This window comes from Rhinoderma darwinii, chromosome 5 (assembly GCF_050947455.1).
Source record: "Rhinoderma darwinii isolate aRhiDar2 chromosome 5, aRhiDar2.hap1, whole genome shotgun sequence".
NCBI lineage: Eukaryota > Metazoa > Chordata > Amphibia > Anura > Rhinodermatidae > Rhinoderma > Rhinoderma darwinii.
The window spans coordinates 286685244-286710461 of NC_134691.1; the positions used below are offsets into that span (position 1 = coordinate 286685244).

The 25218-nt window shown below is 45.9% G+C and overlaps 1 protein-coding gene across 2 annotated transcripts in view; it reads right to left on the bottom strand.

Annotated features, from left to right (window-relative positions):
* WIPF3 (WAS/WASL interacting protein family member 3) overlaps nt 1-15524 on the bottom strand; it is a 41504-nt gene extending 25980 nt beyond the window's left edge. The window contains exon 1 of one of the 2 annotated variants that reach the window (XM_075827246.1): nt 15306-15524. The gene's annotated coding sequence lies outside the window, so the exon portion shown is untranslated. Of the gene's footprint in view, nt 1-15019; nt 15193-15305 lie in introns of those variants that run through there. The other variant, XM_075827247.1, reaches the window with a different exon arrangement.
* Between the last annotated feature and the right edge of the window lie 9694 nt (nt 15525-25218).

Consider the following 25218-nt stretch of genomic DNA (forward strand, 5'->3'; position numbering starts at 1 on the left):
GGTTAGCAAACTAAATTTAAACTAAACTAAAAGTCTAGCTTTGTCTTCGACCTAGGTATGCCCTAACAGGCTATAATGGAAAGACAGCCTGAGCTCCATTCAAGTACAGGATGGTTTGCTGCCTATATATATGACAAGTCTGATTGCGTCACTGGAATGCCTGGTGACGTGATCAGGGAGATGCCACTGTGGATTATACTGCAGCCAGTATTGACCATGGCGATGAAGGGAACAAACACCCAGGTTCAGAGGTTTATCTGATCCTGGTATTTGCAACTGCTGTGCCAACGCAATCTCAGCACCATACATTCATGGAGCGGGAAGGGGTTGATGTGGGAACTCATGTCTAAGGTAACATGCATGGATTGTAATAGGATCTCATGTCTAAAGTAAAATAGATGTGTTGTAATGGATAGATTGTAATGGGATCCATCAGGTTTCCATAATTTTTTTGTAGATTAGAAGATTATGCTATTTTGCCTGCCAAAGCAGATGAAAAGGAATAGAGGCTCACTGAAGTAAAATGATGGCACACGTTTTTCTGCAAAAATAACAGAATAGAATCTTGCAGAAACAAACATCAGTGGGAATAGAGATTTAAAGTGGTTCCACTATATTAGGCTAGGTTTACACTGTTTTTGCCCTTTACCCCTTTTGTTTTGGCTGCGTTCATATGTTTCAGTAGTGACAGTTTGTGCTTTGATTTTCGCAAAATTGCAGAAAAAAATGCTGCAGTTTTGTAAATAACCGTGTCAAAGACCACAAAACAATCGCAACAGCCTTAGGCTGTGTTCACATCACCGTCTGAGTTCCGCTGAGGGGTTCTGTCGGAGGTTTCCGTCGGGTTAACCCCTCAGCGGAAAGGCAAACTGGAACCTAAGCTTCCGTTTCCCTCACCATTGAATGTTGTGACGGAACCCTGTCACAACGGTGACAGAGAGAAACCATTAGCTAGGTTTCCGTCACCATTAGCTAGGTTTCCGTTTGCTTCCGACGGTACCTCTCAATGGAAGGGCAACGGTGATGTGAACAGGCCCTTAGAAAGAAGAAAACGTATACTGCAAAAGGGGAATGCAGTTGTAAACCAATTGGATACTTTTTTGATGGATCTATAAAAAGGGGATATAGTTGGTATACAATTGCATACTTCCATTATAAAAAAAAGTGTATTGTAATGTGCACAATATTTTGTGGTTGTTTTAAAAGTGTAGCAGCCTACGGTTTCAGAACTAAAAGAAAAACCAGATATCCAAAGGTCAACCTGCCAGATGTATGCCCAAAGGAAACACTTGTATATATCTGCCATGTTGACGCTTATGTGTACTGTACAGTTTACATATAGGATATATTTTTTTCTAGACTTCCACTGCTAACTGTATGGCCAAACATGTGTGAACAGATGTCTATTCTTCGGCTACAAGTCGACTTTTAGACTTCTAGAAATTATACAACAGTCACAAGGGCACTTGCTATTGTTTTCCCCATAGGATGATCACTGAAAGTGTCCGCGTAGCCCCCGCCAGGATCATACAAGTGGTGAAGTATAACTTTTAATTGTGAAATATGTTTAATCCGGAAAACAACTTTTTAGAAATACATTTCTCAATAAACAATAAAAACTTTTGTATATACTTTGCTGATAACCTAGTGGCCAACATGCAAAACTCTGCAACTCACTACTGAGTAAGAAGGACATGTGTTGTTTATGTGTCCTGTCACATGGAGCAGCTGTATATACATAGCGCACCTGTCATGGGCAGCTGTCAGAGATGTAAAAGTGAAAACCAAATCACTGCTTTACATCTCAATAGAACCTTACATTAAATAAGCTTTACTAGTAGAACTGCAGATGTAGAATTATATTCAGGACACAACTATGCAGTCCCAGTATCAATCATTTTGCTGTTTTATGTACCCAGAAAAAGCACTCCAAGGCCTTGATCACATCTGCGTTAGAGTCTCCGTTAGGGGCCTCCGTCGCAATTTTGGCTGAGAAAACTGGAAACAATAGCGGCCCAAAAGTCAATAGGTTCCGTCGGCAGACGGTGGTGTCTGTGTTGCAACGTAACTAGTGCTTCAGATTATGCCTTTGTTCTGCTCCTCTGACGAAGAAGAACAACGGAGTGGTGAACGAGGCTTAAAGGTGTAATATATTAAAATGAAGCTTCACTTTTGGGGCCACATTTTAAAGTGTGGTAGACGACATACATGTTGCAGAATTGCATTTAAAATGATTCCCTAATATATTTACCTTATTAAAAAATTTAGCATTTCCCTAAAAATACATTTCATATTATAGGTACAAAAATACATTCTGTCCAAATCACTACAGTCTTTGGAATCTCTGCTGGTGACTAAGTCTGAGGCCTCATTCACATAGCACAGAGGCTGTATGTGGCGCACAGAATCCCGCACAGCTCCGTACTGCGTGTGCTCCATTGGGTGCTATATGTACGCCACTATTTTCCCCTAGAAGCAATGCGTCACTATGGATGGAATGTCAGCATGCACGAAGGATCAACAAGAGCAGCGCGGGGGGGGGGGGGGGGGGGGGTTAACAGCAGCAGAATTAGAGAGGTGTGAATGTATATCACTATATTGTCATTTTTTACATTTTGTCCCATATGTGGATATTTTAACATCTTAGTAGACCCTTTTAAAATGATACCATGTAAAAGATACCAAACACGGGTACACTGTTCAATGTTTGAAGTTGCTATAATGTCCCAGAACAAAGGCCCCCATTTTCATTCTTGCATTTCTTACTCACTTAGCTGGTGGGATCTAAAATGTGAACAGAATTTTTTATCATAGCAGACAGGAGTGGCTAACACAAAAATCAGCGATGACAGATGAAATATGTGAATTTGGGGCAACATATATTCTGTGCAATAAGCATGTATTGTCGTATGGAGGCATAACCGCCTTATCAAGGAGTTCATGTCATAAAGGATGATCATGATAATATATTCAATGGTCAGCCCTCTGGTTAAGATTCCTTATACCTGGTAGGGACTTCGTTCTATCAATTTAGAAGATCACGGCACTCGATCCATTGCAAGTAAACAATTATTTTAATTGAATTCTAAATATTCCATGTATGTTTCAACAATTATTTTTGACATATACCACAGTAAGTAAGGTGTGCCAACATTTCGGTCCTGCTAGGACTTTAAGGCAGTGACCTGTGGTATTCTATTAAATAATGAACAGAGTAAGCGCCCCATAGAAAGATAAACGCCAAGGAGACATTGGTTCCTTCATTGTCAGAATCAGGATCAAGGAGGTCAGACCTCCACTAATCCTAATGTTATGGCATATCCTAAAAATATCATATCAATATAACATTATATGGTGGGAATACCCCCTTTAACTGATGGTACAGTATTTTACCAAACATTTACAAGTCATCTATAATAGTAATAGAATACTTTAGGTGACTCCACATGTAATCCAGAAAGTTCTTCACCCCAACATGTAAATGCATTACACAAAGGGACTATTGATTTCAACAGACACTATGTAATGCATCATTTATCCTGTGGAGGCACTGCAGGAAAATGAGAACACTTACTGTTGGGTTCCCCATAGATTACAGAAAAAAAGGGGATTAAGAACTCCTGTAATAAACTCCCGGCCCAGTTCTGGGCTCCACAGGAGCTGCTGTGCCTGCTATGCTGGGGGTTATCCTCTTGACAGTACCTTTATAGAAAATATGGAAATTGTCCTATGCCTACACTATGCCATGCAATCATAACTGCCACTTTACTCTTGGCCCACAAATTTAAGAAAATTATGCTTAAAAGGCCTAACCCAAAATTGAAATCAGTCTATAGATTGGCATTTATGACAGTTTACAGTAGCAAGTGGGCTCCAGACCACAGTCGTAATAAAATAGAAGCCAGTCAGCGGGGAAGCCTACTCTTTTACTATGTGCCACCTAAACTTTCTCTTCTATATTGTTATTGTTATTAAAGATGCATGCTCAGTAAATATACTATGACCATCAAAATCGGAATAGAATTTACCATACATGTGGGTAATGTCCAGCAGTAAAATAACGCGCAAAAACTGTAATAACATCTTACCAGTTATGTGCACTTGCAGTACTTTTCCATTATTAGTCCATTTTTATTTGTTTTTAATTATGTATTATAATTGGTTATTTCTATGCTAATCTAATGCTAGGCCAAAAAACTGGACAATCTGTCTAATGCATAAGAAGAACTGTGTCAGGGGAAACATCACTATATAAATAACTTTGCTATTCAATACTAAGGAAAACTGAGTGACAACCACTGTCATTGCAGCCATATTGGTTGTCACCCAGCTATGACTGGAGGGATTGGCCAGGACTATAAAAATGTTTTTATTTAAGAGATAACAAAAATCTAAATGACTGATTTACTAATATAGATTATGTTTAGATAATTAATGCCCCTGTTGATGTCCTCCAAATTATAAGGTGGAGAACTGCATTGTCTCCGGCTTCATCGTGTTTTTGCACATACACTGAGGCTCTGTCTGTGATCTGCAGAGGCCATTCACTTCGTGGTCACATGATTTTATGACCCACTAAGGGCTTGACATTATCTGGAAGGACTTCACCCAGGTAAATGATAAGTGTGAAGATGTGAAGAGGAGAATTGTTTTAACCATAATAACAGACCCTCCATGTGTACCTATTAGGGAGGTACATTGCTTATTCTAATTGATCTGTTCCTCTCAAATCACGTGATACTCTTTTACAACTTTCTTCAATCCAGCCATTCATCTGAGCTTCAGGCATCCTCTTGTCTCACAGTATGGAAGAAGTTTGGTAAAACGTTGTTCTTAGGCCCCATGCACACAAACGTGTTTTTGCGTCCGGAAGTCCCCCGAAAATCCACGGGAGAATTGCGGACCCATTCATTTCTATGGGCCCATACACACTATCCGTGTTTTCACGGGTCCCCGCATGTCCGCAAATCCGTGCCGCACAAACTCAGGACATGTCTTATTACGGCCCGCAAATTCGATGCGGACATGCCCATAGAAGTCAATGGGCCCGTGGAAAATGCGGGTACACCTCCGTGTGTCAACCGCAGTTTGCGGATTTGCGGAAGTGTTGCTAGGCGACGACCGGGAATGAGTTCTGTCGTCATCCTGTTTTACCTAGGCTTTTTTTTTTATCCGCATTTTGCGGATTACATACGGATGAACTGCGGATTACATACGGATGAACTGCGGAGGACATTTCACGGAACACGGTCCTGGAATTTGCGGACCAGAAAAACACTACGGTCGTGTGCATGAGGCCTTACAGATGTTCTAGGTAAAACATAGTAGTACATAACAAACAGGCACATGTAATGAACACTGTGTGCCAGCATTAAAAACAAAAACTCTTCTATTCCCACTCCCCATGCCCTCTGTGCCTACATGGATTAGCACACGGGTGAAGGTATTCCCACACTTGGTTAAAAACCCTTGCATTGTAGCCTACATTATCCCTTGGAGCTATCATTGCAAATTCCTCCTCTAAGGCCTTATTCACACGAGCGTGTCCATTTTGCGTGCGCAAAAGCTCCGTGTGGCATCTGTATATGGTGCGTGACTGCGTAATTTTCGCGCAGCCGGCATCATTATGACACTCTCTTTTTATGTTCACAAACATAAAAGCAGAAGGTGCTTTTCTGTTTTCATTCATTCTTTTACTACTGTTGCGCGAGTCACGTGCGGCACCCGGAAGTGCTTTCGTGTGTGATTTGCACGCACCCATTCACTTCAATGGGTGCGTGCGGCGCGAAACACGGCCAAGTATAGGGCATGTCGTGAGTTTTACGCAGCGCACATACGATGCGTGAAAATCAGTGACAGTCTGAACGGCCCCATTCACTTACATAGGTCCGTGCTACGCGCGTGAAAATCACGCATGTAGCACGGACGTATTATACGTTCGTCTGAATAAGCCCTAACACTGTTTCGGGACACACCCTATTGCCAAGAGGAATGGTAATGCTAAGTAGTCAATTAATTCATACATTTCCAGGAGAAATAACAGAGGAACAGAACAACATAGAGTTCTAAGAAAAGATTCTCCAGGATTGTTATTTTATGGGGACTGGCAAGGAAAGCTGACATGTCCGGCAGTATTTTGCTACAGTATTTTGAAGCCAAAATCAGTAGTGGTTCCAAACACGTAAGGGGTGCAAATCTTTCCATTATACTTTTTATACAGTATTGCCTCGTGAAAGTGGCCTTAGGCACATCTTTATAAGCAACTTTTGAACAAATAATGATTTAAAAGAATTCTATAAAGTAGAAATAGGAGGGAACACCACATCAGCACTTGCCAGATACTGCTACATTTTTCAGCGCTGATTTTGTTGCAGAAACCATGTTGGAACCAGCACCTAGAAACGCCCCAAATCACCTCCCATTGATTTCAATGGAAGGCAGAGGCGTTTTTTTTACCCAGGCAGGTTTTGGCAGTTCAATGGAAAAAAAATCAATGGGAGGCAGAAAAAAACCTGCGGCGCTCATTTGGAGCATTTTTTTTCCCCGCAGTTTTTGCCTACGATTTTTGCATTCGATTCATATGGCTGAAAAAAGATTCTGCAGAAAAAGGCGGGAAAAAAAGCTTTAAAAAACGCTGGCATTTCAAGATCTGCCTCAAAATTCCTGAAGGAATATTGAGGCAGGAGTTTTGTGCTAGACAATATACACAGTGTGATCTAGTGACAGGTCCTCTTTAAAACATCAGGCACTTACGAGGACTGTCTAATATTAATGAGATACTAGTTGGCAGTAAATTAAAAGTCTTGAGTGTCAAGAATATGAATCCACACGCAAAAAGATATTTTCTATCTCTTTAGCTCATAGGTTCACCATAAATGACCCTCTATGTAAACCACTTACTGCTCTTCAGAGATGCACATCATAGATTACTAGTTATCTATACTTTGTATGTAATCTGTTATACGGTGTACTGTAAAGTGTGGGCGATTGAAAGCACATTCTCTTAGTGCGCAGTATGGGGGATGGGTATAGTACTGCATTATTACAATAAATCAGAACATAATGAAGCTTTCAACTTGATATTACTACTAAAGCTAAAAAAGATCTATTCTGTACCTGTGTACTAAGAGAATTCCCTGCAGCGATACTGAAGCAGCGGTGATTACATAGAGAGCTCCAGCAGAGTCTATAATACTAGCTCTTCACATTACGTTACAGTCTCACATGGTCTATTATTTCATAATTGTCAGGAAACTTGCACAACTGGTATTACAATGTGTTTTCTCTCCTCCTAATGGTGTAGGTATTCGGTCTGTACAACAACATGCAACAAATATTATTTGTAAATGCTAAACAGATAGGGCTACAGTTTTTAAAAAATGATGGGTGCTGGAAATAGAAAGATTTGCCAACAATCTGACCATCACTCTAGGGTTTATTCAGACGAACATGTTATACGTCCGTGCTACGCGCGTGATTTTCATGCGCGTCGCACGGACCTATGTTAGGGAAATGGGCCGTTCAGACTGTCAGCGAATTTCACACAGCGTATGTGCGACACGTGAAACGCACGACAGGTCCTATATTTGGCCGTGTTTCGCGCAGCATGCACCCATTGAAGTCAATGGGTGCGTGCAAATCGCGCTCGGCACACGGACGCACTTCCGGGTGCCGCTCGTGATTCGCGCTACTGTAGTAAAATGAATGAATGAAAACAGAAAAGCACCACGTGCTTTTCTGTTTACAAACATAAAAACAGAGTGTCATAATGATGGCGGCTGCGCGAAAATCACGCAGCCACGCATATGCTGATGACACACGGAGCTTTTGCGCGCACAAAACGCATACGCTCGTGTGAATGCGGCCTAAGGATATGTTCACATGGCTAACTTAAAACGGCTGTAAAATACGGAGCTGTTTTCAAGGGAAAACAGCCTCTGATTTTCAGCCATTTTTTATGTATCAAGCGTTTTTGATCCTTTTTTTTATGGCCGTTTTTGGAGCTGTTTTTCTATTGAGGCAATGAAAAACGGCTCCAAAAACAGCTCGAGAAGTGACGTGCACTTCTTTTTTATGGGGCGTTTATTTATGCGCTGTTTTTCCCATTGAAATCAATGGGCAGATGTTTGGAGGCGTTCAGCCCCTGTATTTTCAGCCATTTTTCGGGACGTTTACGGCACGAAAAACGGCTGAAAATAAGCTGTGTGAACATACCATAAATGTTTTTGCAACTGGCACATAGGTCACTAATATACATAAAAAGATATCTGAAGGAATGGGAATCTTCAAATTGGACCTGGCATTACAATGTATGTTATCACTAGAAAACTGATCATACCGTAAAGGTCAAACGCAACTGCGCCAATATAAGCGGTTCTATGTTGAACTCGTGTAGGAGCCCCGTCTCCAATTCCCAGAGAAATATCCAACAAACATATGCTTCTTCATAGAAGTCAACCAAGATTAGTGACATCACGTGGTAAACGTGCCTACTGACAATTTTGCCTATAAAAGGTTTGGTGGCAACTGTTTATACAGCTAGACGAAGGCTACTGTGGCCAAAACGTTAAATAGTCTTTAGCTTGAAAAATCGCTCCGAATATCTGATTTCAATCAGAACAGTCACCGTTAGGCCCAGCAGGTACAGGTCACTGTTGAGAGAGGTACAAGTACTCACAATCCATGTAGTTCAACAATAAATGAACGTTTTATGCTCATTGTAAACCAAGCCATGACAGTTATGGCGAATCCGTTGAAGAATGGATCCAATTGAATGATAATGGATCTGTCAAACTAAACTATCCTGGCCATCAAACAAGCTGATGATATATTAATGCTTTACTGTTTTGTATTGTTTTTGAGTTATTTCATGATTTTTCCATTCATAAGCATAGTTGTTTTTGAAGTTTTGATGGTTGTTCTTTGAAACGGACAACAGTTTATCTCCACTCTGCTGCTTTACATGTGGACTAAAGCATGGCAGATTTTTTTTGCAATGGTCACAAGATCAATTTCAACTTTTTTTCCCTTTGAGAACATTGATGTTGCTCCCCGGTCATCCAGAGATTTTACTGCGACTAGTCTAAGGCCCCATGCACACGAACGTGTTTTTGCGTCCGCAATTCCCCCGAAAATCCACGGGAGAATTGCGGACCCATTCATTTCTATGGGCCCATACACACTATCCGTGTTTTCACGGGTCCCCGCATGTCCGCAAATCCGTGCCGCACAAACTCAGGACATGTCTTATTACGGCCCGCAAATTCGATGCGGACATGCCCATAGAAGTCAATGGGCCCGTGGAAAATGCGGGTACACCTCCGTGTGTCAACCGCAGTTTGCGGATTTGCGGAAGTGTTGCTAGGCGACGACCGGGAATGAGTTCTGTCGTCATCCTGTTTTACCTAGGCTTTTTTTTTTATCCGCATTTTGCGGATTACATACGGATGAACTGCGGAGGACATTTCACGGAACACGGTCCTGGAATTTGCAGACCAGAAAAACACTATGGTCGTGTGCATGAGGCCTAAACCACATATATCTAAGGCCTCATTCACACGGCAGGGTTTCCCGGCCGGGTGCCGGCCGTTCATAAATCGGCCGGCACCCGGCTGCATTAGGAATAATAGACCCCTAATGGGGCTATTCACACGACCGATTTTTTGACGGCTGAGAAAACCGCCCGTCAAAAAATAGGACATGCTCTATTTTCGCCCGGGTACCCGGCCGCCCGGCTCCCATAGAAGTCTATGGGGCCGGGTAATACCCGGCCATCACCGGGATGTGTCCCGAGTGACGGCCGGGTTTTCCGGCTCTTGAGCTCTATCTCCTCCTTCTCACAGCGCAGAGTGCATGTGAGGAGGAGGAGTTGATGCCATTCTGACGAATGGCATCGCTGTATACGGTGTGGCAGGGCCGGGGTGTACAGCAGGTGGAAGGGAGCGCTGCGCTGGCTCCCGTCCCCTGCTTGTTTTCCTGGCCCAGCGACACCTTCGATGGCGCCGCTAGTAGCAGCAGCTGCTGCTGCTGCGGCTGCTACTACTGCAGCGACGCCACTATAGCAGAGCAGGGAGGTATCTCCCCGCTCTGCTATGTGCTAGCCGCACTTTAGCTCCTTGAAGGAGCGGAATCCCCGTGTGTTCGGGGATTCCGCTCCTGGACAGAGCGCTTGATGTCTCTGTCCATATCTGGGCAGTGACATCAGGGGAAACTCCTGAAGCGGAATCCCCGAACACATGGGGATTCCCCTTCAGGAGTTGCCGATGATGTCACTGTCCGGATCTGCCCGGCCCGGCACGGACGCATAACTTTATGCAAACCGGCCGGGCAGAATGGCCGATTTTACCGGCCGGCACTCGGGCTCGGACGCGACCCGGTCGTGTGAATCCCGCCTAAAGATCTTTGAACTAATATTGGAGTAATTTTCCCATGGACATAGATAGGATGGATTTACACATGGCCTATTTTTATACCACGGATTTGGCCGCATGTTTTACATGCAGATTATGTGGCGGATTTAAATGCAGATTTGCAGCAGAATTGCTGCAAATTTCACCCTTTAAATTGCAAGTCCAAGGCAAATCCGCAACAAAATCCGCATTTGATATACGTGGATTTTATAAGGAATTCGCTGTGGCTAAATCCATGGCGTAAATATACGCCTCATGCTAATCCACTCTAAGGGTAATTGCACACGTAGTGTTTTCAGCCGTTTTTCGGGCTGTAAACGTCACAAAAAAACGGCTGAAAAATCGGAAGCAGAACGCCTCCAAACATCTGCCCATTGATTTCAATGGGAAATACGGCGTTCTGTTCCGTCGGGGAGTTTTTTACACGGCCGTTTTTCAAAAAGAAATGCATGTCACTTCTTCAGCCGTTTTTTGGAGCCGTTTTCATAGACTAGAAAAACAGCTCCAAAAAACAGCCATTAAAAACGCTGCGAAAAACGTATTTTGAGACGTTTTTTATTTTGTGTGTGCACATACACTAACTGCTCCAATCAAAATAGATATGGCTCTGATTATTAGCGGCTGTGTGGCAAGTGCCGTGCGACCATAAACCGCTCGGCAAAACCGCATGTGGTTTTACCACGCAGCCAGTGGATTTTACAGGTGAAGCACCTTTTCAATGTGCAATCCATGCGGCCAAAAACTGTATCACAAAACCACAGGAATTTACACTAAAACCGAATGCAGTTTTTCAGAGCCTTTCTTGGCCACGTGGCACTCTACCGCTTACAGAGGCCGCTACATGAACGGGCACCGCGTCTTTTATACAAAATTTATATTCAACTAAATACACCAAAATAACTCACAGTGAGAGTATGGCCTCTTTCACACGCCAGTATTTTGTATCAGTATTTTTAAGAGTTGAACCTGCACAGAGAAAAAGTATAATGGAAAGATTGGCACCTTTTCTATGTTTTGGACCCAGTCCTGGTTTGGGCTTTCAATTACTGTAGCAAAGTACTGACCAAACCACTGCCGTGTGAAAGTGATCTACCTCAGCTCACCATACTCTACTACCTGGATGGATGCCATAAATAAGTGACGGATAAAAGCTCAGAGATTTATATGCAGCATGTATTGTAGTTATATGTCTAGAGTCTAGAAATCAATGTAAGGGACTCATTCAGAGTCAAATTATTATTTTGGTATGTTTTTCTACATTTGGGCCATTGCTTAACCACGTGCAACATAGATGGCACCTCCATAGCACCATGTTCTTAAAATATGAATGTGTGTCTTTTTAGTAAATCACTTCTGAGGGCAGAAGAATTATAGATCACAAAATGTGCGCTCCATGTACTCGCAGCACACAACCATATCTGGCCCATCTGCTCAGCATTTTCAATTTTTCAATACTGCGTCTGTTCAGATCTTGTCTTGTGGGCCTGCTCCCGTCAATCAATGGTTTGTGACAATATGTTAGTTTCACTGTTATTTTAAATATAATAAACTACGATTGAAAAATAAATTCACATGAGATAGCGGTCGGCAGCAGCTTTCTCTCACGACATGAACGACATGGATGCTTAGATCGGCCAAGTGAACATGTTTATTTTCATGAGGAGAGGAAGACGAGCTGTTACCTCAGCATGCCCGATCCTTCTTTCCCCTGTCAAGCTGCCCCCATGCACATTAGATAGTAGGCAAACACGCCAAGTTTAATCGAATGCGTATCGCCAGGTTTAGGGCCACAACACATACCCCTGTACCTCAATACCACCTCCCCCTGCAAAATGTGCCATAGTTTTTGCCATGTTTTTCCCCTAAGGTAACAATTGTTAGAAATGCTCAAGGAAATGCTACTAAGGCTATGTTCACATCTGCGACAGGACTCCGTTCACGGGTTCCGTTGGACCTTTCCATCAGGGGAACCCATGAATGGAATCCAAACTGAAACCATAGGTTTCTGCTTGCGTCACCATTGATTTCAATGGTGACGGATCCGGTGCTAATGGTTTCCGTTTGTCATCGTTGTGTAAGGTTTCCGATGTTTTGACGGAATCAATAGCGCAGTCGACTACGGTATTGATTCCGTCAAAACAATGGAACCCTTACACAACAGCGACAAACGGAAACCATTTGCACCGGAACCGTCACCATTGAAATCAATGGTGATGCAAACGGAAACCTATGGTTTGCGTTTGGATTTCGTTCATGGGTTCCCCTGACAGAAAAAAGTCTGACGGAACCCCTGAACGGAGTCCCGACACAGATGTGAACAAAGCCTTAGTAACATCCTGTATTGTAGGCTAGAGCTGTAAGTTTAAGACCTGAAACCTCCCAGGATTCTTTGCTGCCCCTCTGACTGTACAGCGTTTGTTCTGGCAATTATCACTCTGGGAAGTGTGATCTTCATACCAGGAACGGAGTAGTAATGTGATAAGAAAAACTAAGGACGAATACACACCACGTTAAGCGTGTACGCCAGGAAAGCTCCCGACATACACACTAAACGGGTCCATAGGGAAACATTAGCCTGACTTAGGCCAAGAGAGTGTCCTTTTGGCCTCTGTTGGGCCTGTATATGTCGATATACCACAAAAAAATAAAAGCATGGAATAGCTTAGTAAACTACACTATTACATACAACAGGATCCCGTCCAAAAACGTTGCAGTGCGATATACTTTTACAAGGGAGCCTATGGGGGACGGATGCCGCTATGGCATACCTCACAGGAATCCGTTTAATGTATACATGAGCATTTCATGTTAACGTTAAACGGATGCCATAATAACCCATGGGTGACGGATGCCTATGATAGATGCCTCACACTGGAGTCTGTCGCCCATAGGCTATTGTGGCATCCATTTAAATTTATCCATTTACCATAATTAATATTTATCACCTATATAGAGGATAGAAGATAAATATCTGATCAGTTGAGTTTGATCGCTAGGACCCCCACTGATCTAAAAAACGCGCTTACCTGGCCGTCCCTGTGCGCCCCATATGAGTGGAGCAGTAGTGCGCATGCTCGGCCACAGCTCCATTCACGTTCTATGGGGCTGCCGAGTGCTCTCTCCAGTAGCACCACAGAAAATAAATAGAGCGGTGGACCCTAGCCAACATCCTAGTGATATGCCATCACTGTCTGTGATGGGAATAACCCCTTAACAATACCGATGGGAAAGACAATTATCATTATGTGTGTATTGTTAAAGGAGTTGTCCGGTTTCTGCAAATTAATGTTATTTTTTGGGATAATTAAAAGTTATACAATTTTCATATTAATTCCTCACGGTTTTCAAGATCTCTGCTTGTTGTTAGGCTTAGTTCAGATTTCGTTTTTACTGTACGTCTGACGTGCATGTTTTGACATGAAAAAACATGCACCACAGCGTGTACATTGATTTCTATGGTCAGGACGAATGACCTAATGGTGTCGTTTGTGCTTACGTTTTGTGTGCTTACTTTCGATCCTTTTTTTTCCCCATGTCCTGAAAAGCGTAGTCTAAGTACTTTTCCAAAACGTATTCCACACGTATATATTTTTATTTGTATTGAAGTCAATGGCGACGTATGCAAACTTAAACCCTACATTTGCATACGTAAAACTTATACGTTTTTGTCACCATATATGGGAAATCTTGACTTTACAAAGTTTGATTCAGCTCAAAATCGTTAAAGTTTTTAGAAGTAAAAACGGACAGAAACGTATACGACGTATACTACAAAAAACGTAAGTGTATGTTAGAAAAGCATACGTTTTTGTAACTTTAAAAACGTATACGTCGTCGTTGTATACCACAAACGTGTGCACAAAACGAGATGTGTACTTAGCCTTAGCCTAGTAGGAACATTCATTGTTTACTTCTTGGGGATAAAATTCTGTCCATGGTCATGTGATGCACACACAGGTGCACGGCTCGTTACAGTTACAGTATGTGTATCAGAGCTGTGTCTACTAACGATCCCCACACCTGTGTGTCCATCACATGACCATGGACAGGATTTTATCCACTGGAAGTAAACAATGAATGTACCTACTGAATGACAACAAGCAGAGATCTTGAAAACCCGGAGGAATATATACAGAAAGTGGATTGGAACAGTAATCTGCAAAAACCGGACAACCAATTAAAGGATAGGGTAACTATTGGTTTCGCGACAGTTGCAGTAAGAACACGAGTTACCATACGGCAACCTTAATGTCTCACATTTACGTCTTTCTCTCCTATAAGGAAACATTGTGGGTTGCCGCGGTCCTATATCAGGTAACACATAATCGCAGCAACGGTTTAAACTAAGACTGGCGAAGGGACCAGGGAACCATTGGCGCTGGAGCAGTGGAGGATTTAAAAGGGGAGTATAGATTATTTTTTTAGATTTTAGCACATATATATACTGCATTTAAAATTGTGTCCAATCCTGGACACCCCATTAATGTGAATGTTACAGATCTCCTGCAGTGTATGCCCCTTTAACAATCAGCGTCCCCACAATGACAAATAGAGCCGGTGGGATCGGGGTAAAGTGACCCGTGTAGTGCCAGGGACTGAAAGAAACTCACCTACAAACATTGTCGTCATACGCCAGCTGTGCCCGCCTACTCCTTATATCGTGTGTGGGCAGCGGAGGTGCCAGGAGGTCTTGTCAGGAGGAATTACTGCCATGTCCCCCCCCTGCCCTGTGTCATGTACTGGGTATTAGCACAGAACGAGGCACGTACGGTGCCCGGCTCCCATGACAATACGTTGCCCGTCTGTGGGCTATATATTACATGGCAACCTTTGCACCTGCAGTAATGTACACAGTTATAAGTGCAGCTCAGCCTGTAGCCGGGCACCAGAACTCACCGGTCACACTGGCGGCGTCACTCTCCGGTCACACTCACACTGTCCCCTTTGCCGTGCCCGGAGACCTGCGGGACAAGGCAGTTACGTGCTCCCGGGGCGGCGCTGGATACGAGCTGCAGGACTGGGGCGGAGGTTACAGTGAGGCCGCTCTTATTTCCAGGGGAGGGGACACAGTGCAGGACACCTGCTGTATGGCGGCGCAGTCCCTCCCAGCTGTAACATGGGGACAGGAGTGAGTGACACACATAACAGCTGCACCTTCCCTCCCTAACCTGAATATCAGCTCAGATAATAATGACAAATGGCAGACTGACTATTATATAATGTACGTACATGTACGGACCTGACCACTAGAGCACATCTGTGTGGCCACTTCATGGCTGGCCGATTGCTGAGAGTAGGGTGCCCTCACCTGCCAACTGTCCAGGATTTTGCGGGACAGTCCTGGATTCAGGGCGCCCTGTTGTATGTCCCGCTGTCAACTGTATCTGCGTCCAGGGCCGGCCTAAAGGGTAGATGGCGCTCCGTGCAAAATTATCTTTCGGCGCCCCAAGCCAGTATAAAAAATGCCCCATAAAAAAGCATAATTCCTCCCCACAGTATAATGCCCTATATAGTGCCCCCACACAGTGTAATGCCCCTTTAGTGCCCCACACACAGTATAATAAATAATATTTAATAATGTAATATATTATAACGCCTTCAAGGACACAGTATTTTGTCCTCTAATTGTGCCCACACAGTGTTATGTCCCCTAAGTGCCACACACATTATATTGCCCCTTGTGGTACCGCTACACAGTATGATGTCCGCTTAGTGGCCTCCACAGAGTATAATGCCCCCACAGTCCCCCTTGTAGAAAGTCCCCCCTGTAGATTGTGCCGTACAGCCTCCCTGTAGACCAGGGATCTCAAACTCGGCCGGGTAAGTGGGCCGCATATTGAAAAAATGGGAAGTTGACGGGCCGCATTACTTTAAAATTTGATACAATACAAAATTATTATTAATCAATTCGTTATTTGAACTACAATAACACTATATTAATATAATAATAATAATACTACATTACTATAATAATACCACTAGGTTTAAAATGTTAGATATTTCTCCACGTGCTTATTTCAACAATCCAGTTTTCCAGTTTAAGTGTCCCTAAATACAGTCCGGCGGCTCAGTTAGCAGTGTTTGGCAGACACACATGTCAAGATTGGGCAGCCCCTTTTTAGATAGTGCCACAGTGCCCTCGGTGGATGCTGCCGCAGCGCCCTCTGTGGATGCTGCCGCTGCGCCCTCTGTGGATGCTGCCGCTGCTCCCTCTGTGGATGCTGCCGCTGCTCCCTCTGTGGATGCTGCCGCTGCGCCCTCTGTGGATGCTGCCGCTGCGCCCTCTGTGGATGCTGCCGCTGCGCCCTCTGTGGATGCTGCCGCAGTGCCCTCTGTAGATGCTGCCGCAGTGCCCTCTGTAGATGCTGCCGCAGTGCCCTCTGTAGATGCTGCCACAGTGCAGTCTGTAGATAATGCAACACACCCCTAGATAAGGCCACAGTGCCCTCCGCAGATGCTACCACAGTGATGTCAGGGTCTTGCCCAGAGCTGGAGTCCCGGAGCAGAGCCGCTTCTAGCACTCGAACTACAGTAGATTTGTGACTGCATCTCTGGATTTGTTTGGAGTATGGGACCTGATGTTACAGTACAGTTGTGACTGCAGCACTGGATGTGACTGGAGTATAGGACATGATGTTACAGTAGAGTTATGACTGCAGCTCTGGATGTGGCTGGAGTATAAGACATGATGTTACAGTAGAGTTGTGACTGCAGCTCTGGATGTGACTGGAGTATAGCACTTTATATAATAGTAGAGTTGTGACTGGAGCTCTAGATTTGTTTGGAGTATAAGGCTGGGTTCACACGACCATGTTACGTCCGTAATGTACGTAACGTATTTCGGCCGGAAGACCCGGACCGAACACAGTGCAGGGAGCCGGGCTCCTAGCATCATAGTGATGTACGACGCTAGGAGTCCCTGCCTCTGCGTGGAACTACTGTCCCGTGCTGAAAACATGATTACTGTACGGGACAGTTGTCCTGCAGGGAGCCGGGCTCCTAGCGTCGTACATAACTATGATGCTAGGAGCCCGGCTCCCTGCACTGTGTTCGGTCCGGGTCTTCCGGCCGAAATACGTTCGGTACATTACGGACGTAACATGGTCGTGTGAACCCAGCCTAAGACAAGATGTTTGCATCTGCATCTACTGATCTTGCAGTAGAGTTGTGAGTGTAGCTGTGGATGTCTCTGGAGTATAGTATATGATGTTACAGTAGAGTTGTGAGTGCAGCTCTGGATGTGACTGGAGTATAACATGTTACAGTAGAGTGGTGACTGCAGCTCCGGATGTGACTGGAGTAAAGTACATGATATAATAGTAGAGTTGTGAGTGCAGCCTGGGATTCCAGCTCTGCTCCTGACATCACTGTCCATATATGGACAGAGATGTCAGGGGCAACCCCAGAGCTGGAGTCCCGGGCAGAGCGCTAGTAGGCTCTTCCTGGGACTCCAGCTGTGCTCCTGACATCACGGACTCCTGCTCTGGGGAAGCCCCTGACATACCCGGGACTCCGCACTAGGGAAGACCCTGACACACTGTTCATATATGGACAGCGATGTCAGGGAATTCCACAGAGTCCCGGAGCAGAGCCGACACCAGCGCTCTGCTCCGCTCTGGGCAAGACCCTGACAGACTGTCCATATATGGGCAGCGATGTCAGGGAATTCCACAGAGTCCCGGAGCAGAGCCTGTACTAGCGCTCTGCCCGGGACTTCTCTCTGGGGAAGACCCTGACACACTGTCCATATATGGGCAGCGATGTCAGGGAATTCCACAGAGTCCCGGAGCAGAGCCGATACTAGCGCTCTACCCAGGACTCCTCTCTGGGGAAGACCCTGACACACTGTCCATATATGGGCAGCGATGTCAGGGAATTTCACAGAGTCCCGGAGCAGAGCTGATACTAGCGCTCTGCCTGGTACTCCGCTCTGGGGAAGACCCTGACACACTGTCCATATATGGGCAGCGATGTCAGGGAATTCCACAGAGTCCCGGAGCAGAGCCGATACTAGCGCTCTACCCGGGACTCCTCTCTGGGGAAGACCCTGACACACTGTCCATATATGGGCAGCGATGTCAGGGAATTCCACAGAGTCCCGGAGCAGAGCCGATACTAGCGCTCTACCCGGGACTCCTCTCTGGGGAAGACCCTGACACACTGTCCATATATGGGCAGCGATGTCAGGGAATTCCACAGAGTCCCGGAGCAGAGCCGATACTAGCGCTCTACCCGGGACTCCTCTCTGGGGAAGACCCTGACACACTGTCCATATATGGGCAGCGATGTCAGGGAATTCCACAGAGTCCCGGAGCAGAGCCGATACTAGCGCTCTACCCGGGACTCCTATCTGGGGAAGACCCTGACACACTGTCCATATATGGGCAGCGATGTCAGGGAATTCCACAGAGTCCCGGAGCAGAGCCTCTACTAGCACTCTGCCCGGGACTCCTCTCTGGGGAAGACCCTGACACACTGTCCATATATGGGCAGCGATGTCACGGAATTCCAGAGAGTCCCGGAGCAGAGCCGATACTAGCGCTCTGCCCGGGACTCCGCTCTGGGGAAGACCCTGACACACTGTCCATATATGGGCAGCGATGTCAGGGAATTCCACAGAGTCCCGGAGCAGAGCCGATACTAGCGCTCTACCCGGGACTCCTCTCTGGGGAAGACCCTGACACACTGTCCATATATGGGCAGCGATGTCAGGGAATTCCACAGAGTCCCGGAGCAGAGCCGATACTAGCGCTCTACCCGGGACTCCTCTCTGGGGAAGACCCTGACACACTGTCCATATATGGGCAGCGATGTCAGGGAATTCCACAGAGTCCCGGAGCAGAGCCTCTACTAGCACTCTGCCCGGGACTCCTCTCTGGGGAAGACCCTGACACACTGTCCATATATGGGCAGCGATGTCAGGGAATTCCACAGAGTCCCGGAGCAGAGCCGATACTAGCGCTCTGCCCGGGACTCCGCTCTGGGGAAGACCCTGACACACTGTCCATATATGGGCAGCGATGTCAGGGAATTCCACAGAGTCCCGGAGCAGAGCCGATACTAGCGCTCTACCCGGGACTCCTCTCTGGGGAAGACCCTGACACACTGTCCATATATGGGCAGCGATGTCAGGGAATTCCACAGAGTCCCGGAGCAGAGCCGATACTAGCGCTCTACCCGGGACTCCTCTCTGGGGAAGACCCTGACACACTGTCCATATATGGGCAGCGATGTCAGGGAATTCCACAGAGTCCCGGAGCAGAGCCTCTACTAGCACTCTGCCCGGGACTCCTCTCTGGGGAAGACCCTGACACACTGTCCATATATGGGCAGCGATGTCACGGAATTCCAGAGAGTCCCGGAGCAGAGCCGATACTAGCGCTCTGCCCGGGACTCCGCTCTGGGGAAGACCCTGACACACTGTCCATATATGGGCAGCGATGTCAGGGAATTCCACAGAGTCCCGGAGCAGAGCCGATACTAGCGCTCTACCCGGGACTCCTCTCTGGGGAAGACCCTGGCACACTGTCCATATATGGGCAGCGATGTCAGGGAATTCCACAGAGTCCCGGAGCAGAGCCTGTACTAGCGCTCTGCCCGGGACTCCGCTCTGGGGAAGACCCTGACACACTGTCCATATATGGGCAGCGATGTCAGGGAATTCCACAGTGTCCCGGAGCAGAGCCGATACTGGCGCTCTGCCCGGGACTCCTCTCTGGGGAAGACCCTGACACACTGTCAATATATGGGCAGCGATGTCAGGGAATTCCATAGTGTCCCGGAGCAGAGCCGATACTGGCGCTCTGCCCGGGACTCCGCTCTGGGGAAGACCCTGAAACACTGTCCATATATGGGCAGCGATGTCAGGGAATTCCACAGTGTCCCGGAGCAGAGCCGATACTGGCGCTCTGCCCGGGACTCCGCTCTGGGGAAGACCCTGACACACTGTCCATATATGGGCAGCGATGTCAGGGAATTCCACAGAGTCCCGGAGCAGAGCCTGTACTAGCGCTCTGCACGGGAATCCGGCTCTGAGGAAGTTCCAGACATCGCTGTTCATATGTGGACAGCGATGTCAGGGAATTCCAGAGTCTCGGAGCAGAGCCAATACTAGCGGCTCTGTGTCCCACGGGCCGCAGATGAGAGCCCCAGGGGCCACATGCGGGCCGCGTGCTTGAGACCCCTACTGTAGACAGTGCCATAATCCCCCACCTCCTCCTTGTAGACAGTGCCATACAGCCCCCACCTGCCCCTTGCAGAGTGTCATACAGCCCCACCTCCCTCTTGTACACAGTGCCCCCCACCTCCCCTTGTAGACAATGTCATACAGCACCCACCTCCCCCTTGTAGAGAGTGACATACAGCCCCCACATTCCCCTTGTAGAGTGCCATACTGCCCACACCTCCTTGTAGACAGTGCCATACAGCCACCCACCTCCCCTTTGTAGACAGTGCCATACAGCCCCCACCTCCTTGTAGATGGTGCCATACAGCCCCCACCTCTTCTTTGTAGACAGTGCCCCCAAACAAAAATTTTTTTACTCATCTAGGCCCCGTTCCCACGACGAATGGAGCTGATCCACAATGCCGATGACAGGATCCTTGCATAGGCTGGCTTGATCCAGAGATGTCATCACGCCGACTGCGCAGTAATCCTTTCCCTGCGCCTCATAGGCTGCAGGCACCTCTGTAGCCTGGTACAGAGTTGGATTGGTTTTTAGTGCCATGTCGCGATTGCAACCCCGTGGAGGGAACAAAATAGTGGAAACACCCCAAAAGTGACCCCATTTTGGAAACTAGACCCCTCAAGGAATTTTTCTAGGGGTTTAGTAAGCAATTATACCACATAGGTCTTTTGCAGAATTTAGTAGAATTAGGCCGTGAAAATGAATATAAACATTTTTGTCCACTAAAATGTTGCATTTTTTCATTTTCACAAGCGATAAAGGAGAAAAAGTCTCCCTAAATTTGTAACGCAATTTCTCCCGAGTATGACAATACCCCACATGTGGTAATAATTTATTTTTTTTAATAGCAATTAATTAACCTTTGCAGGACTGATCCTTTTTTGCTATTCCATTTTAGTTTTTCACTCCACGCCTTCCAAATGCCATAACTTTTTTATTTTTCCATGAATTGAGCGGTGTGAGGGCTTATTTTTGGCAGGACAAGCTGTAGTTTTTATTGGTACCATTTTTTGGTAGATGCAAATTTTTGATCACTTTTTATTACATTTTATTTAGAGCTTTGTTGGCCAAAAACAGTGATTTTGGCGTTTTAAATTCTTTATTTCTTACGGCGTTCATAATGCGCTATAAATGGCAATTTTACTTTATTCTGCGGGTCGGTACGATTACGGCGATACTATATGTATATAGTTTTTTTTATGTTTTGCAGCGTTTGCACAATAAAAACACTTCTTTATAAAATAATTTATTTTCTGTGTCACCATATTCTGAGAGCCGTAACGTTTTTATTTTTCAGTCAAAAAAGCGGTGTAAGGGCTTGTTTTTTGCAGGACGGGTTGTCGTTTTTATTGGTACTATTTTCGGGTACATGCGACTTTTTATTCTATATTTTGGGAGGAGTGGTGACCAAAAAATAGTGATTCTGGCATTGTTTTTAGTTTGTTTTTTTTGCGGCGTTCACCGTGCAGTAAAAATAACATTATAGTTTTTTAGATTGGGCTGTTACGAACGCGGTGATACCAAATATGTGTACTGTTTTTTAATGGTTTAATTTTTTTCCTATAATAAGAGACTTATTATAGGAAAAAAAAATCTTTTATTTTTAGGCGGGATTCACACGACCGGGTCGTTCCCGAGCCCGAGTGTCGGCCGGTAAAATCGGCCATTTTGCCCGGCCGGTTTGCATTAAGTTTTGCATCCGTGCCGGGCAGATCCGGACAGTGACATCAGCAGCAACTCCTGAAGGGGAATCCCCATGTGTTCGGGGATTCCGCTTCAGGAGTTTCCCCTGATGTCACTGCCCAGATATGGACAGAGACATCAAGCGCTCTGTCCAGGAGCGGAATCCCCGAAAACACGGGGATTCCGCTCCTTCAAGGAGCTAAAGTGCGGCTAGCACATAGCAGAGCGGGGAGATACCTCCCCGCTCTGCTATAGTGGCGTCGCTACAGTAGTAGCAGCCGCAGCAGCTGCTAGCGGCGCCATCGAAGGTGTCGCCGGGCCAGGGTGCTTTTCAAGCAGGGGAAGGGAGCCAGCGCAGCGCTCCCTTCCACCTGATGTACACCCCGGCCCTGCCACACAGTGTACAGCGATGCCATTCGTCAGAATGGCATCAACTCCTCCTCCTCACATGCACTCTGCGCAAGCCGGCGCAAGCCGCAAGCCGGTGATGGCCGTGTATTACCCGGCCCCATAGACTTCTATGGGAGCCGGGCGGCCGGGTACCCGGGCGAAGATAGAGCATGTCCTATTTTTTGACGGCCGGTTTTCCCGGCCGTCAAAAAATCGGTCGTGATGAATAGCCCTATTAGGGGTCTATTATTCCTAATGCAGCCGGGTGCCGGCTGATTTATGAACGGCCGGCACCTGGCCGGGAAACCCTGCCGTGTGAATGAGGCCTTACACTTTTGTAAAACATTTTTATTAACTTTTTATTTTTTATTTACTTTTTACACTTTCTTTTTTTACCTGCAGCTCTGATCGCTGCTAGAATACATTACACTACCTAGGTAGTGTAATGTATTCCAACTGTCAGTGTGACGTCACAGTCACTCTGACAGTTAGTCTACGAGGACTAGCCAGAGGCTGATCCTCATAGGCTTGCATACATGGCAGACCCGGGGGCCGTTGTCTGGTCCCCGGGTGCCATTACAAGCATCAGCAGCCCCCACAATTGCATGGGGGCTTCTGATGTGCTACAAACCCAATACATACGGAGATCGCAATCGAGCCCCGCATGTAACGGGTTAATTGCCGAAATCAGCGGCAATGAGCCGCTGGTCGGCATCTAGTGGAGTGTCAAATGTCAGGGACAGCTGACCTCCCTGTTCCCGATGCACACTGTCGCCGACACTGTCACATCGCGAATGGCAGTGTCGTCCTGTCACTCTAACAGGAAGTCTATCAGGAGGCTGATCTTGATAGGCTTCCGTACATGGCAGACACGGGGGCCATTACTTGGCCTCCGATCACCATGCTAGCCATCTGCAAACCTCATGATTTCATCGTGAGGTCTGCCGATGAGCTAGAAACCCCTGAATGCGGTGATTGCAAACGATCACCGCAATCAAGGGGTTAATTGCCGGAATCAGCGGAAATAAGCCACTGATCGGCATACAGTGGAGTGTCAGCTGTTAGGGACAGCTGGCCTCCCGGTTCCCGGTGCACACTGTCGCCTTAAGACACTGGCCACATGGACGTACAGTTGCGTCCTGGTGCACCTGGGGTTAAAACATATTGAATATACAGTTATATAATCAATATGGGCTGAAAGTGCAGGCTCTCAGCTTTAATTTATTAGTATTCACATCCTAATTTGAGGAAGGGTTTAGGAATTAGAGCTCTTTAATATGTAGCTGCCTCTTTTTCAAGGGACCAAAGGTAATTGGACAATTATCTCAAAAGCTATTTAATGGGCTGCATGGGCTATTCCCTCCTTAATCCATCACCAATTAAGCAGGTAAAAGCTCTGGATTCCAGGTGTGGCATTTGCATTAGGAAGCTGTTGCTGTGAACCCACAACATGAGGTCAAAGGAGCTGTCAATGCAAGTGAAATAGACCATCGTTAGGCTGAAAAAAATGAAGAAATCAATCGGAGCACAAATGTTAGGAGTGGCCAAATCAACAGTTTGGTACATTCTTGGGAAAAAAAATAAGAAAAATAAAAAAAAGAGTTCACAGGTAATCTCGTGAACGCCAAAAGGTCTAGATATTCATGAAAGACAACAGTGGTGGATGATCGCAGAATCCTTTCTATGGTGAAGAAAAACCCCTCCACAACATCTACCCAAGTGAAGAACACTCCTGGAAGTAGGTGTATCAGTATCTAAGTGGTGGAGGCAGTGTGATGGCATGGGCATGCATGGCTGCCAAAGGCACTGGGTCACTAGTGTTTATTGATGATGTGACTGAAGACAGAAGCAGCCGGGTGAATTCTGAAGTATTCAGGGATATACTTTCTGCTCAGATTCAACCAAATGCAGCAAGGTTGATTGGACGTCGCTTCACAGTACAGATGGACAATGACCCAAAACATACTGCGAAAGTAACCCTGGAGTTTATAAGGCAAAGAAGTGGAATATTCTGCAATGGCCAAGTCAATCACCAGATCTCAACCCGATCGAGCATGCATTTCACTTGCTTAAGACAAAACTTAAGGCAGAAAGACCCACAAACAAGCAACAACTGCAGACCGCTGCAGTAAAGGCCGGGCAAAGCATCACAAAGGAGGAAACCCAGCGTTTGCAGGCAAAGACGCCCTGAAGTCTGGAACCCATGGACATCAACAAAGGATTCTCTACAAAGTATTAAAAAAATATTTTATTTGTGATAATGTTATTTTGTCCAATTACTTTTGAGCCCCAGAAATGAGGAGGCTGTGTAGAAAAATGGTTGCAATTCCTAAACGTTCCACAGGATATTTTTGTTCAACCCCTTGAATTAAACCTGAAAATATACACTTTAATTGCATCTCAGTTGTTTCATATAAAATCCAATGTGGTGGCCCCTCTCCAAGTTCTCTTTCACATAGGCGGACATGGACAGAGTCTCTGGCAAGGAGAGAGGATATACCATACCACGGGGAAGGGATGCACCAGGAGTCAGCTCAATAGGGCAGTCA